Raw genomic sequence first — 17,560 nt, forward strand, 5'->3', positions numbered from 1 at the left:
CACCTTGGTTTGCTCGGCAGATAGTATGTTTATCCTAAACTTGGTCAACCACGTCCTATAATGGTTACCCCTTGTTAGGACCGTGTGCAAGTAATCCACATATAACAAGCATTTCAAACACGTAGCAAGTAATCACGTATTTCAAGTAGTATGTATACAGCGAGTAGTTTACAGCCAAATAGTGTGTGACTACGATTATTTATAAGTGTGCGACTAGATTCTGTGAAGGATATGACATAATAGTGTGTGAATGATTTGTGATTTGGATTACAAATCAAACAGTGCATAACTAGCACCCTGGCCCAAATTGTGTAACTCAACAAAGTGACTTATGCGATTCATGTTCAGAATTACAAATTAAGTGGTGGGGCCGGTTCCTTAATTGTGCGACTAGAACATGTGTTGCCTTTCCATATTCTTAATCTAACCGAATAAGACAAAAGAGCAATATCATTCAATTCAAATCATAAAACCATCTAGTGGGTTGTACCCAAGGCATATTCATTTGTACATTTCATAACAATCAGACATCACCCATCCTAGGATTGAACAAATAAGACAAAAATACTTTTTTTTAAATCAATCAAGAATAGAAACCCAGCTTCCAGTATATGAACCTCCATATTCATGTTTCTGAGTTCTTTTGATAATAAAAAAAAAGACAGCAAGTTCGCCATACAAATATCACCATTATCTACCTTAAAAAAATATAGAAATCATCCTACAGTATCACAAATGTGCATGACCAGGTTGTATATAGAGCATGTTTAGTTGTACATTTAAGAAAAACCCGTCATCAAGTCATTAAAAACACATATTTACTTATTCAAATCATAAATATCCATACAAACTTTCAATCCATCAAATGCAAACTAATTCTTATTTAATACTAACCCAGCAGATATAGTCATCAAGATCACATAACCTACTATTCATATTTTATCCTTAACTTTTATTCTTAGCATGCATCATTGAGTTGTACGTTGAGCATTCTTGATTGTACACGCCATTAATACACAGACTCAAGCATTTGCATTATGAACATATATCACTCTTCACATTAATCATAACTCAAAAGCACATTTACGGAGGTCATGATTATCGAAGCATGCATATACCTAAAATCTCATAACATAAGAAACGCATATATATACATCCTTAATTCAAAAACAACAAATCGACAACCGATCACATACAAGTACCCGAGTTCATTCTTTACACATATAAGACACCATCCGTTCGTTACCCAACACACTAACCTGGCCTTAATACTTATACATATGATCAAGACCTTACTGATTAACTCACATGTATGCATAACATCGAATACCCATAAGACAACAGTTAGTTATTATCATGTTACATACATCATCCTCAAATCAATACCAATGATTCACATACAACAGTTACAACCTAGCATGCAAGTCATGAAACACAATTATCACATAATAGGAGACTATTCAAGAATCGTTAACCTACTAACCCGAATTGAGGAGATAGAACGGACGACTTTAATGGAGAGCGACTTCAATGGAGAGAGGAGGGTATCGTCTGCCGTGCGTATTCTTGAGGGAAGGTAGGGTTAAATTTGAGTATGGGATAATAGATATAGCATAATATGTGCACATAAATAATATTAGATTGGCGGTTCATGCGATTGGGCTGTAGGGTGTTGCTTTGGGCCGAATTATTCACACAAGGAAAGGCAGCAACATCAAATATATATTTGATGTTAATTGTACGCACATGGGGGGTTTAGAGGGTTTTAATTGATTTACATGTTGTACGTTATCGTCATATTTTACTTTCTTTCTTTCTTTCTTTTTGTTTTTTTTATAACACTCAACTAATATAATTATATAATAAATTAGTAATGATAATATGTAATATACAAATTACGGTTTGGACTTTCTAGGCCTCGGGTTTCACGAGTGGGTTGAATCGACAAGCGAGACATGTGCTTTGGTTTGAACGGTTCGGGTTGGTTCAATGCAATATGAATTTGGTTTTAACTACACGTTTGCACACTATAAAAGAAACCGTTTTTACTTCGAAGTTACGGGTTGTCACACCTCAGGTGTTCCCTGATGATCTTCCTGGGCTACCACCAAGTCGTGATATCGACTTTCTTATTGACCTCATTCCTGGAGCTAACCCTGTTGCCAAAGCTCCTTATCGACTAGCTCCGTCCGAAATGCGGGAACTCTCAAACCAACTCCAGGAATTGCTTGAAAAAGGCTTTATTCACCCGAGCACCTCTCCTTGGGGCGCGCCAGTCCTTTTCGTCAAAAAGAAGGATGGGTCGTTCCGGATGTGCATCGACTATCGGGAGTTGAATAAGTTAACCATCAAGAACCGATACCCTCTGCCCCGAATCGACGACTTATTTGATCAGCTGCAAGGTGCCAAGTGTTTCTCGAAGATCGATCTGTGTTCAGGCTATCATCAATTGCGGATTCAAGAGGAAGACATCCCCAAAACCGCTTTTCGAACCCGATACGGCCACTACGAGTTCGTTGTTATGCCTTTTGGTTTAACCAACGCACCCGCGGTTTTCATGGATCTGATGAATCGCGTGTGTAAGCCATTTCTAGACCGTTTCGTCATTGTGTTCATCGATGATGTCTTGATCTATTTCAAGTCGAAAGCCGAATACGCGCAACATCTACGTTTGGTTCTCGAGTTACTTCAGGGGAATCAACTCTATGCCAAGTTCTCCAAGTGCGAATTCTGGTTAGAGGAGTTTCAGTTTCTGGGTCACATCCTGAATAGTCAGGGTATACACGTCGATCCCGCGAAGATTGAAGCAGTCAAGAGTTGGATTACGCCTAAGAACCCGTCAGAAGTTCGTTCTTTTCTTGGACTGGCGGGCTATTATCGACGATTTATTGAAGGATTCTCTAAGATCGCTGTGCCGCTTACCGCTATTACTCATAAAGACACGCCTTTTGTGTGGGGAACTGCACAAGAGACTGCCTTTCAAACTCTTAAGCATATGCTGTGCAATGCTCCAATTCTTACACTGCCCGACGGAAGCAACGACTTCATTGTCTACTGTGATGCTTCTAACCTTGGCCTTGGCTACGTTCTCATGCAACGAGACAAGGTTATAGCTTACGTATCTCGTTAGCTCAAGATCCACGAGAAGAACTATACAACTCATGACCTCGAGCTAGGCATGATTGTCTTTGCATTAAAGATTTGGCGACACTACCTGTATGGTACCTAGTGTACGATCTTCACCGATCACAGGAGTTTACAACACATCTTCAATCAAAGGGAACTTAATATGCGTCAACGCTGATGGGTAGAACTCCTCAATGATTACGACTGTGAGATTCGTTATCACCCAGGCAAAGCCAATGTTGTTGCTGACGCGCTCAGCAGAAAGAGCTATGTGCTCAGTATTCGAAATGTTCAAGCCCAGCATGACCTCGAAACCCTAATCTGTGAAGCTCAACATGCTTGCTTTAACGAGCATACATTGAAGAAAGAGAGGATCTATCACGATGGAGCTCAGTTAGTAAGCAAATCAGATGGGATCTTCTATTATGTAGACCGAATTTGGATCCCTAAGCGGACCGAATGGCGAAAGATTTTAATGGACGAAGCCCACAAATCCCGATATTCTATTCATCCTGGTGCTGATAAAATGTACCAGGATCTTCACTACAAGTACTGGTGGAAGGGTATGAAACGGGATATCGCCCTCTATGTTGAGAGTTGTTTAACTTGTGCAAGAATTAAGGCTGAACACCAAAGACCTTCTGGTTTACTCGAGCAACCGCCGATTCCTATATGGAAGTGGGAGAGTATAGCTATAGATTTCATAACTAAACTTCCACCCACGCCATCAGGTCACGACAGTATTTGGGTTATAGTAGATCGTCTGACCAAATCAGCCCACGTTTTGCCAATACGGGAGGACTACAAGGTAGAACGACTAGCCCAAATCTACACCGACGAGATCATTTGTAATCATGGTACGCCTCGCGACATCATCTCAGACCGTGATGCTCGGTTTACCTCGAGATTGTGGGAAACGTTTCAAGCAGCACTTTGTACGTCGATTAACCTAAGTACCGCATTCCATCCTCAAACCGACGGACAGACTGAGAGGACGATCCGTACTCTTGAAGACATGCTCCGTGCGTATGTTATAGATTTCAGTGGTAGTTGGAATAAATACCTGTCGTTAGTCGAGTTCTCGTACAACAACAGTTATCATGCCAGCATCCAAATGGCACCATTCGAGGCCCTATACGGAAGAAGATGTCGTTCGCCTATTGTGTGGCACGAGATCGGTCACTCGCAATTAACCACTCCCGAGTTATTACAAGAAACGACTGACAAAATCCTCCAGATTTGAGACAACTTGTTGAAAGCTCGTAGTAGACAGAAAAGTTACGCCGATAGAAGACGCAAGCCCCTTATAAATTTGACGTTGGCGACTACGTACTCCTAAAGGTATCACCTTGGAAGGGTGTAGTCAGATTCGGCAAGAAAGTGAAACTCGCGCCTCGATATGTTGGACCTTTAAAGATTCTGGAAAGGATCGGAAAAGTCGCCTACAGACTCGAACTGCCAGAAGAACTTAGTAATGTCCACCCGACTTTCCACGTCTCTAACCTCCGAAAATTCCTTGCTGATCATGATTTAATCATACCGCTCGACGATCTTCAAGTGAACGAAACGCTGCACTTCGTGGAAAAGCCTGTCGAAATCATGGATCGTCAAACCAAGCAACTCAGACGCTCGCGCATCCCTATCGTGAAAGTCCGATGGGAAGGCAAACGAGGCGCGGAGTTCACTTGGGAACTCGAAAGCGACATGAAGGCCAAGTACCCGCAGCTATTTAAATAAAGATCTGAAGCGTCAAATTGGTAAATCATGGTGTTGTGTAGCTTTCAGCCTAATTTCGGGACGAAATTCCCTAAACAAAGAGAGGCTGTAACCCCGTCTTTCGAATGTCAAAGTCAAAGTCAAAGTTTGACTTCTTTGACTGTTAGTAGTCTATTTTAATTTTTGTATTATGTGGAGTAAGTGTTGTCTAATTAAAGCGATCGAATATTTATCTATGCGAACCGATTATCGACCTTGAATAGCAGGAAGTAACAATGTGATAAAGTTAATCAATCAATAATCAAGCTAATCGAATCATCATCGAACTCGAAACTCGAATTATGCGAACTTTGGTATTGTTATACATGTGTGTGTGCCTTACCTGTTACTTGTGCGTGTTTACTTTATGTTGTGATGTGTGGTGATCAATCGAATCGAATCAAAACTCGAAAAGTAATCGAACTCAATCGAAACCGACATCGAAACATGAATTATAGATGCTTATATGTTGATATAGTAGTTGGGACTGAAAGTAATTTTATTAGGAAACTCTATCATATTCGTATCATACTCCATCGAAATCGAAATATTAAAAATCGTCGCAAAACATTCAAAATTGGCCACTGATCGAACAGGAAACCACTGATCGAACAGGCCAGCCGATCGAACCAGCTCTTCGATCGAGCAGGCCAGCCGATCAGGGATCCTGGCCGATCGGTTAGCACTTTCCCCTTTGGGAAGCCTATGAATAGCCCTGTCATTGTCATCTTTACCACTTTTGGAAAGCTCTGACCGACCAACTCTTGTTCTTCGCCTTTTCTCAGATCTCTCTCAACTCCGGTAAGTATTCACTCTAAATCTTGTACTTTTTTTATCAATACACGATTCTACACCTTTCTATCTTTCAAATCTTGATTTCTAACCGTGAAATCACCAAGATCTAAGTGTTCTTGGATGATGTCATCAGGGTGTTCTTGAAGAACATCATGTTTTGGCCTCATTCCACCGTGAATAGCTTAGATCTAACCGATTTCCACATAAATAAGCTAAAATCTATCATAGATCTAAGCATTTCACGGTGTGAAAGATCGAAAGACGGATTTTCCGACTTTCTTTCAACTCTTTTACACTCAACACCTTTAAACCGGTAGAAACGGAGCTTGAACCAGCTCCCTAATCATTCTAACAACCACATGGTTCAAGGTTCGGATTCTAACTACGAGGTTCACCGATTTCGGGTTAAACGACAAACTACCGTTCCGAACCGTTCACCGGCCGGACTTGGGTGATTCCTGTTCAAACCGGGAGAAACCAGTAAGAACGAAGGTTTCATGGTTCAACTCGTTGTCAAACTACCTCGATATAACTTCAAGTAATCAATACAGCCAAGTGTTAGACAACAGGCCAAACAGGTCAGAATGCTGACTGAACGGCTAGGCTGTCCGATCGAACAGCCTAACCGATCGAACCTACCAGCCGATCGACCGGGCCAGCCGATCGGCTAACACATGGCCCCACATTTTACAAATTCATGAAGTCTGGTATTGAACGAAGTAATGTTCGATCGAACCTTGGTTTGGTAAACATTGCTCTTCGGATAATGAGATACTATGCTTCAACACTTAATCGTTTTCAAACTCGTCAAGCCTTAGAATGCTGTTCGATCGGACATGTTGTTCGATTGAGTGACCATCTACTAAGGCCTTGTAACTGAAGTGCCTAACCGGTCGGTTAAGCCGACCGATCGAACGACCCGTTCGATCGATCGACCGACCTGAAAGGTAGGAACACTTCAATGATTTCAAATAGTGCTGCAAAAACTTCAAAAGTTCAAACCATCATACACAAACACATCCTTCTCAAAGGAAGAAACAATCCACTTAAATTGTCCAATCGATCGAGCCTTCCGGCCGATCGAGCAGACTACCCGAACGGTTAGACCAACCGAACGGTTAGGCTGTTCGATCGAACCTACTGTTCGATCGACCAGACTGTTCAATCCACTTACACTTGTTGGCATTTCCGCGTTACTCATCGTTATACTATCGAACTATTCAGGCTAACCCTACTTTCAAGCGCTCCCTTCAATCCATAATCAATCGCTGTGAGTATACTCGAACCCTTTTTGCTTTAGCACTTTTGGGTGTTACATACGTTACTTATCAAATCACAATCGAACACACTACTCAACTATTTGAACGCTAACCGATTGCATGTATTACGTGACTAAATGAATGCTTGTTGTTATGTTTACACATGGAATGTTGTCTACCTGCCTTAGCAACATAGTACTATAGTTTGGACTCAGCACCCGTTCACACGGGGGTTGTTAAGGACAATTACTTGCATGGATTACGGTGGTAATCGTGTATTGCGAACTGTCTCGGACAGTCAACCTACAGTCGTTGGTATCGATAGATCCATGTCGATAATTAAAATGCTTCGTTTTCCTCTGTGTACGTGCTGGTTATGCGTAAACTATTCGAACTCTATATGCTATTATCAAACTTGTATGCTCACCTTTACATTATTTGTATTGACTTTATTTTAACGTATGTGACAGGTGTTTAAGATGTTTGCTTGCTAGGAAAGCGAGGCTAGGAATAAGCTCTAGAGGCCCCCAACAAATAGTTGTCTGTCATGATCAAGTGTTTAATGTTTAGTTGTATGTAGATCTTGTCAGGCTGGGTCTTTAGGAGCATTCGAACAATATTTAGTTTATTATGTTAAATCTGAGTTGTCGGAACAGAATTACTTGTTTGGATGTTATCTGTAATAATGTATTTGTTTATTCGGGATACGGTATGGGACGTATCTTTCACTGGATTATATAAATAGTTGTTATGGAAACTTCTGGACAATCTGTTTCGCTCAGTGCCATGCCCCGATGATTCCGCCATCGGTTGGGGTGTGACAAATTGGTATCAGAGCCATTACTATAGGGAATTAGGCTAGACACGACCTAGTCCGGGTCGCTGTCTTAGAGACCTAGACTATATTTAGGAACCAACAGCCCAAGTTTATGTGCTCTATTCTGCAATTCTTCGCTATCACTACACTCGAATTTTCAAATAAAGTCAAGCGATTTAGTCAGGATCAGGTGTGAAAACCGCAAACTCCCGACTAGATTACTTGGTTAAATGCTGATTTTATCCATCTGTTCATGCTTATCTTATTATTTTCAATAACAAACGAGGAGAATTATACCAAATCAGGAGTGAAATCCATATTTTGATGAATAATCTCCTCAATTTTCTTAAAACAAGGAAGAAATTGCTAAGCCAGGGGTGAAACCCTAACCTTGACAATTTGTTTCGAACTTTATTCCATCTCACCAAAGCTTCGACGGAAAACAGTGGAGGGCTGTGATGATATATATAGGTGAGTATGTGAATGCATGAACCCATGATTTTTGGTTTGGTTCTTGATCGTTAAATTTCTTTGAAATCTAACCGTAGTTTCTAAGAATACATCTAAAATTAATTTAACTAATATAATAGGGCATTTCTTATAAGAATACAAGCAATTCTTATAAATACAACCACACACTTTTAACTAAATCTATTTATCTCTTTTGTTTTCATGTTCTGAAATTAATTTAATAGGTTATTTCTAATACGGATAAATGAAATTCTTGTAAAATACAACCACACTTTTAAACGTTTTTTTTTAATAATTTGAAATTAATTTAATAGTTAATTACTTGACTTTTTATACGGATGAAAGAAATTCTTATAAAACACAACCACACACTTTTGTTAACAAATTTGGATCACTAACAGGCCGTTGGAGTATCATTGTACCACCAGCGGAATCACCCGATTATATCCATCCATGGTTGTAAAACAAGATTTCCAAGGCCGAGTACTCCCCGAGTAGTCGCTACAAGGTAGGCTGCCAAGGCGACTTTCTTTAACTCCGCCTGATTACTCGGAATCTATCTAACGCGAACAAACTCGGCCAAAATCAGATCTTGTAGGTTAATTCGGGCCGAGTTTGAATTAAAAAATAATAAAACATAATATATATGACTATCATATTAGATAATGAATATCATTTTCATGTATTTTGTTATAAATATTAATAAATTTAAGTTATTAGACATATATTTAATGTCCGAAAACTAATTTCTTTATAATTTAACATGTCCGAATACTCCCTGAGTACTCTCCGCCTATGCCGAGTACTCTCAACTCCCCAGTTGACCGACTAGGGAGCGCCTAGCGACTTTTGCAACCATGTATCCATCTCCATTAGGTAATAATGCCTATACATCAATTGAAGAGAAAACCCAACAAACATGAGAAAAACCTCCTTCTGAGAATCGAACCTAAGACCTAATGGTGTCTAAGCCTTATATGATAATTTTAAATTTAACGAATTAATATATTATTTATTTTATTTTCATTATTAATAAAATATTATATCATTTTTTCCATAATTTTAAATCAAATTGTCAGAATTGGTAACAACATTCCATATTGAGTATATCCGTTAGTTTTTTTTAATAAAGATATAACTTTTTTTATTATTTGGTATATAAAATTAGATTCACTCAACCCGTGTAATCCAAAAGGTTTTTTTAGATACATTTTTTTATTATTTACTATACAAAATTACATTTATGCAACCCGTGTAATACACGGGGTGTTTAAATATATAATTTTTTATTATTTGGTATATAAATTTGGATTTATTTAACCCATGCAATACATAGAGTTTTTTTTTAAATATAACTTTTTTATTATTAATGCAATACATATAGTTTTTTTAAAGATATAACTTTTTTGTATTATTTAGTATACAAAATTACATTTATTCAACCCGTGTAACACTTAGGTTTTTAAAAATATAACTTTTTATTGTTTGGTATATAAAATTATATTTATTCCAGCGATGTAATAAATGAGGTTTTTAAAGATATCTTATTTTATTATTTAGTATATGGAATTATATTTATTTAACTCGTGTAATACACATGATTTAAATGATAATAAAAAATATGTTTTTTAAAATTATGTTAGTTGTTTACTTTAACATTGTAATAAAATAAAATAGTATAAATTAGTGATTTCTTTCCTTTTTTCCTTTTATATAGAACATGTTAAACTTTTAAATTCAGAACACATACAATAATTTTGGAGCTCCATCTGGTTTCCAAACCTTTTTATTATACGCATGAAATGGTTTTGGAACTCTCTTTTTGCTTATACGCATGAAATGGTGAATGGACGGTGGGCCTAGCCCCATCCTAGGTCTTTAATGAAATGGCCCTAGGTGGGCGGGGAGGACCACCGGGCAGGATCCGATATTCTGAAGGGCACATTATTTTATGAAAAAAACCCGATATATATATGTTAAATATTTTTTAATAAGATATACCCATACAAACATCAACATAGGCCCACTTATAAAATTATTTTTATAGTTTAGATTAGTTATTAGCCCATTGGCATTAGGTTTAGACTTTTAGTGAGCTCAATACCCAATTTCGTTAAGGCCTAAGGACACGTCTTTTCGTGTTCGAAAAAGGTACATGAATTCTAAGGGCTGGCCATGGAAATCGTCACTATTGCCCGCCCTAGTGGTGGTTGTGGTGGTGGTGATGGAGGTGGATGAGAGAAGTATATATTATCTGTATTAAGTTTTTTTTATAAGAAAACATTTTTAATGAGATAGGTAAAAAGACTAAATTGCCCAAATCTGATTAGACTTAACTGAAATTTTTATCAAGTTAGTGCTAAAAAACAGATGATGCAAAGTTTTTCATACGTAAAGTATGATTCTTGTGATTTACAAAGCTAAAGAAAATCAATTGCAATTTAATATAAACATAAACGAAAAATATTAGATGTTGTTCAATTGAACATAGAGCACAAATATTAGACGTATTTCATGCAGCAACCCTCTGTCTAATAAAAATTCCCAACCGCATGTGATTAGGGGCTCTGTAGGAGTGGTTAATATATAACATATTTTGTATGATACATATATGTTTTCCATACCATGAGTGAATCTCCACTAGTAGAATACCGATCCCTAAAACTCAACGTATTTTATGGACGAAAGGAGTTCCTTGTGTTATCAGTCATTGACCAAAGGACTTCCTTGTGTTATCAGTCATTCGAATTTTAGTCAATGTTTGGATATATATAGAAGGTATTGAATGCAAATGTTTAATTTTATAGTCAATGTTTCGATATATATATATAGAAGGTATTGAATGCAAATGTTTAATTTTAGAATATAACTAGTATGGAATACCTAAATTATTGATGTTGTTGAGATATTTCTATCATGACAACCATGTTGGATAAGTCTCTTTATTTATTGCTTGACTAAACTAAAGTCACCCACGCTTTGTATAATCCCAAGAATTTGATGATAACTTTATTCCTTGCTTGACTAAATAGTCATCACATTGTTATATAATCCCTTGATCACAATGTCAATTATGAGATTGCATTGTTATAATCCTTGTGAACTATTATGAAAAAAACTAAAGGTTGGTAAGATATTCTTGTCAGAACAACGTTGGATAGGTTCATTTAATTTATTGTTTGACCGAATAAAGGGAATTGTTGATAGAATATCCTAATTAAATCAACTTGTAGTTTATTTCTTGATTTACTAAACCACACCATGATATTGTCCGCTTTGGCACCCAGCACGCCGTCAGCGCCTACCCCTCACGGTTTTAAAATGCGTCATGATGGTGAAGGTATCAAGCCCCTTATAAGGAAGCCTTCGTTCCACTTCACTAACGGCGGTGTTTACGTATGGTATGTGCTATGTAGTTCGTAACTGAATTTGTGAATGAATTTGTTGTTTTGACCTAATGTTTTTTTAGAAAAATGCACAAGTTTAGATAAATATATGACAATATAATTTTAGTTAATTGATTTTTCAGATTTCAACTCCAAAAGTTGATCGATGACACAAAACTTCGTTTACCATCATAGTATCTCGGTATGGTATCCAAACACTTATGATCTCCATTCTTGAATTTTTAACGCACCGCCTAAATTTTGGAGAAGTTCTATTTCAAGCCCAACAATTGACATCATCTGGTTATAATTGGTTTAATTTAAATATGTTTATAGGTGTTTCCATGTTAATTGTAGGATAAACTACATATGAAACTTCTATTGACATTAACAATTAAAAAGAGTACAATAAATGTATGGTTAATAAAATAATTGAAGCTGTGTTCTATCTTTATATTGGACCATAACCAATTAACCATTACACATGGGATGCCTCTTATAGGCATTGACTACGAAACTAATTGTTATTTTCATTTAACTAAGGTATTTTCACGAGTTCTCATAATTAATATCTAGGGTTCTCAAGATAATCTTCTCTAGTATGAGGTTCAGATGAGAACTCATAGATTCGTGAGAACTACGAACACTCTGTAAAAAAACAATCAAAATTAAACTTTTTTCATTATCATATTATTAAAATGTCGTATCAGAAAACAAATCTACATGTTTAAATTTATATGCATTCGAAAGTAAAAAAATAAGCGTTTGGAAGTTTACGGTTTAAACAATAACATATTTCAATGCATAGGCATAAAATATTGTTAAAAGTAATTTGGGTATTCGAGATGTGTTATTAGAGAGTAATTATTTTTAGATGTTGTATTTTAGTAATTACTAGTATCAAGTTCTCTTGTGTTGCGGGAGAGGGGCTTAAAACAGTGGCAAGCAGCACTAATGCCATACCACAGGTCACTAACATCGAAATAACTCGTATAAAAAAATAAATAAATAATGAAAAAATAAAACCAAATGAAAATAAAAGTAGACGTAAAAATGTTAAACCACACACATGAAATATGAAACATAGAAAACAATAACTAAGTCGATGTATGACCCGTGCGTTGCCACGTGGCCGTTAAACCGGAAAAATAGACATAAAAACGTTTAACAACACATGCACGTTGCGGCTTGTTAGCTCGCAAGATTTAGACAAAAATATAAAACGAATATTTGTAAAATGTGAAATGTATAAGGGACAAAGTTAAAAGTGAAAAGTGTTGAGGTTAAATAGTAAAAGATGTAAAAGTTTAGGAGTTCAAAGTAAAAGAATAACTAAAGAAAAATGAAAACCAAGTGGGTACAACCATAAATGCTAAGGTTACAAGTTTCAATGCAATACAATCTTGCAATTTTTTTTTATCTATCTTTTGTTGTTTTATTAAATAAACACTAGGAACAAGTTCAATACGATTACAAACTAATGGCAGGTAGGTGAGCAACAAGCTGCACCGCTACCCCCTTCTGAATAGCAAACCCTACCCTGCTAAACACAAAAGCATATATAGAAGGTGTTTGAATTCAAAAGTTTATTTCTTTCTTTCAGTTTTGTCCCAATTTCCGCATTCACTGTGCCAATCATTTAAATATTATCATTGCATACCATATTCTACCCTTGTTTACACGTTACACAAGTCTTTATATAATGTATGAGAATAAGTGAAGAAAGGTTCTTAGCAGTAAAACTCATTTCACTTATGTGTCAATGACTTAACAAAATCCTGATTCGACGATTAAATCAACAAGCCGTAAACCAACCAATCACAGAAGATACAATAAAACAGAAATTATACAAGCTTGACATAATCGATCAATACATCAAGAGAAGAAACACAGTTTTTTTACCAAAACACCTAGGAAGTTTCATTAGAAAATTCCATGTTTGATGTGTTTATAACTTATACAGAATGGAGGGACATGAAAAATAGACGTTATTCGATATCTATTTGCCACGTCAGCACGTGTTAGAAAACTAGCGTGGTGCAAAAAACGAAGGTGTTGGAAGTGCGTTAAAGAGTGGTGTGGGAAGGAGCGTGAAAGAGTGGCGTGGTGTGACACGTGGTACACAATTTTTATAAATATTTAACGTTTAAAAGTTATATAAAATCTATTAATTTTTTTTACAAGCATTACTACGAATATAACAAATAACAATACAAAAAATTATATAATTTAAATAAAAAAGATTTTATATATATATATATATATATATATAGTTTTTAAAAAGATTACTTAATTAAAAAAATGAAACATAAAAGAAAACCGAAACCTAAAAAAAATAACCGAAACTAATTACGATATTTTGTCTTGAAGTCTTCTTTCATTTTCTAATACATTTATCATTCTTCGAAGCTGTGGTGATCGGTTTTCATAGCGAGAAATTTCATATCCGCTCACCTTTCTTTCACCAATTCGTTCTCGTCTTTCAAATTTACTTTTCGTAATAAAGCCTTGAGAACTTTTATTTTGTGGGTGTTTCTTTCTTGTTGGATTTTATTAAACGTAGCTATTTGTTCTTCGATGTCGGCTAAAACTGGGTTTCTTTCGGCACTCGTAGTGTATGATTTTTGTGCCTCTTTTTGATTTATCTCTTCCAAGTAGGCGTTCGGTTTTAACACCATCGTCGCTTAAGTTGATCTCATACTCGGTATGAGCATCCTAGCGATTAGTAGAGGTGTCACATCCCAACCGATGGCGAAAATATCGGGGCGCGGCACTGAGCGAAACAGATTGACCAAGAGAAATTCCATAACATCTAGTTTACCGAATAGTTAACATTATGTCCCATACAATAACCTATTAAGCAAATAAATTATTACAGACAGCGATATCTCAAAGTCAAATAACAAGTTCCGACAACACAGATTTCAAATAAAAATAAGGTAAATTGTCTTTGTTTCTAGACTCTTCCTAGCTCGATTCCACAAGATAGCAAGCAAGCATCCTAAGCATTCAAACACCTGTTATATACGTTAAAATAGAGGTCAATACACATAGTGTAAAGGTGAGCATACAAGTTTGATAGATATAATAGAGTTCGAAATCGTTTACGCATAACCAGCATGTAACATGTAATAAAGTGAATGCAAGTAGGTTATCGACAGAGAAATATTCGTAGACGTGACTGCGAGTTGTAGAATGCGCAGCACATATCCCCACTGGGACACGTGAAGTAAAGCCCCTAACAACCCCTGTCCACGACAGGTGCTGATGTCTGTCATTAGTGACATGCAAAAACCGAAATAAACTATGTAGATAGGATAAGTCAGATATCGAACCAGAGGAGGATTGTGTAAAGTGTTATAAGGTTAAGTGTTGATTAACTAAGACGAAAAAGATAAATCTTTGTTGTGAGTTGATTGATTATCTAAAATTACAAACTAAAAAGTGAAGTTTAAATCAATAGAGAAACAATGGTTCCTCCAGATTTCAGGTTTTGCAGTTAACTTCAACTATGTGTTTAATTGCAACCTACATAGACATAGGTATTAATTTTGATTAACTAATTATGATAACCAACGACTAAGTACTCCGGTCAATACATAACGGGAGGTTATCGAATGATTATCAATCACAATTTACAAACCTAACCCCATGTCAAATATATCCCAATTACTAGAACTCTCGGGAACTGAATGCTTAGAAATTAAGGTTTAAATAAATGTAACTGTTTACAACTAATAAATCAAATACATGGTGAAAAGCATCGAATGCTTAGATCACCAGGTTAAAACAATTGTATCAACACATAGTATCAATTAACTTACAAAAACCCTCCATCCGGAGGAAACCACTAGGAGACTAGCCGCTCATATCGGTTGATCCTTGAAAGCCCTCCTTTTACTGTCGTCTGCAGTCGAAGATGATCGATCCTTATGATGTATCATGTATGATGTTGATGATTATGTTGTGTGTTTCCTATTCGACCCAATCCAAAGAGTCCACAACTCTCGGCCCACTTAAACAACTTGATTTGTGGATGATGTAAAGCCCACTATTGATTATGATTTTTTTTTTAGAAAACACAGCCTCCTTCATGTGACTTCCCTTTTGAGAATATGGCGGCCCACGACGATGATGGATTTTTTATAACTTCAACTTGACAAAACAACTCTCTGTTGTCTTCCTTGATGTCTCCCAAAAATCGATGTGTATATGATGATGATTATGTACGTAGTTGTTCACTTTTGTGTGATGGCTGCCTCTCTCCTTGCCGCCAAAATCAAGCCCACAAAGTCTCCTCCTTTTTGATGTAATTAATATTGTGTGATTAATGATGATGAAACAATCGAAACCAAGTGTGTTATGGCTGCCACCAAATCTTCGTAACTGATGATGATGATGTATTGTTTTATAATAAAGATCTCCCACATGAATTGTTCCTTTTCTCCAATCACATTTGTCGGCTGCCTTTCACGTGTCCTTTTATTAGGGTTGCAACCCTTTTAAAATCTTTAACAAAATCCACGTATGCGCTGCCATCATTCATGCACCGTAGGCTACGGATTGCAAACTTAGGTTACGTTTCGTCCTTTCTGTTGAAGATGTATTTTCCAAACCGTTGCCTACGTCTATTGTCGTAAGCTACGTTTTGACTTTCGTATAATGACATATCAACTATGATCATCTTTCATGTAATTACCAATTGGTCGCCGAACTTTGATGTTTCTTGTTTCGTGAATTCCGGAACTCTAACTTGACCCGAATCAATGCCCGATCAGCACAGATCACTTTGTTCATCATCCTTGAACGCTCTAACTTTGCCGGTTTAACCCGATTAACCTGTAACATCACAAACGCTCGTAGATATCACATTCAACACATATAATCAAGTTCACGGCAATAAAACACTTGCTATAATACACTTTAGCACATGGTTTTTACACACTCCATCAGTTGCTGAGTCCAAACTATAGTACTATCGTTGCTAAGGTGTCAGGCAACAATCACTGTGTTAACATAACATACAAGCATTCATCGAATAACACGTAGCATGCAAGAACGGTTAGCGTATAAATAGTGTTTGCGTTGTGTGTCGATTGTGATTTAGAATAAGTAACGTATGTAACACCCAAAAGTGCGTAAAGCAAAAAGGGATCGAGTATAATCACAGATTATGTTTAACAAGTAAACACTCTCTTGGATTGAAGGGAGCTGATGTGCGTTAGGTGTAATATAATTTAGGTATATATTTTAAGCCCTTTTACACTTTTTTAGCCAAGTTTTAAATTTATAAAACACGATATTTACTAACACTAAACACACATATCGGCAAGTGCACCCATCGTGAGCGTAGTATAGTGTTGGTAAGATACCGAGGTCGTCCAAGGACACAAGAGCTTTTAGTACCGGTTTATCTTGAACGTCTAATCAAATCAAAATGTTAGAAAAAGGTTTTTAAACTAGAAAAAATAAAACTAACTAAAATGCTGAAAATAAAAATAAAAGTAAAACAGATAGACAAGATGAATCACTTGGATCCGACTCGTGTGTAGTGTAACCTTTGATTATTTTCGCACTTTTGCACTTGTTTAAGAGATTATCTTAGTTATTGTAGTAGGCCCCTCTTTTAAACGTGACATTACCCTCAACACAGTAGTTTGAGTCAGCAAGGATACAATCCTAAAGGGTCGGATTATTGAAAGATAATTAATTAAGTTATTAATACATAATGTGGTAGTCCCCTCTTTTGAAGGTGACGTTACCCTCGGCTAAGTAGTCTGAGTCAGCAGGGATACACCCCTAAGTAGCCGGTTTAATGTTTTAATTGTAGTTTAATTTATGAGGGGATCAAAGAGTTTGGACCCCCGCCATCCAATACCGGTGGGTATTGAAGGAGGTCTTACTAAATTTGACCCACGTCCTTTGCAGGATCTATATACTGAACAATGGCA

This window comes from Helianthus annuus, chromosome 10 (genome assembly GCF_002127325.2).
Source record: "Helianthus annuus cultivar XRQ/B chromosome 10, HanXRQr2.0-SUNRISE, whole genome shotgun sequence".
In the NCBI taxonomy this organism is placed as follows: domain Eukaryota; kingdom Viridiplantae; phylum Streptophyta; class Magnoliopsida; order Asterales; family Asteraceae; genus Helianthus; species Helianthus annuus.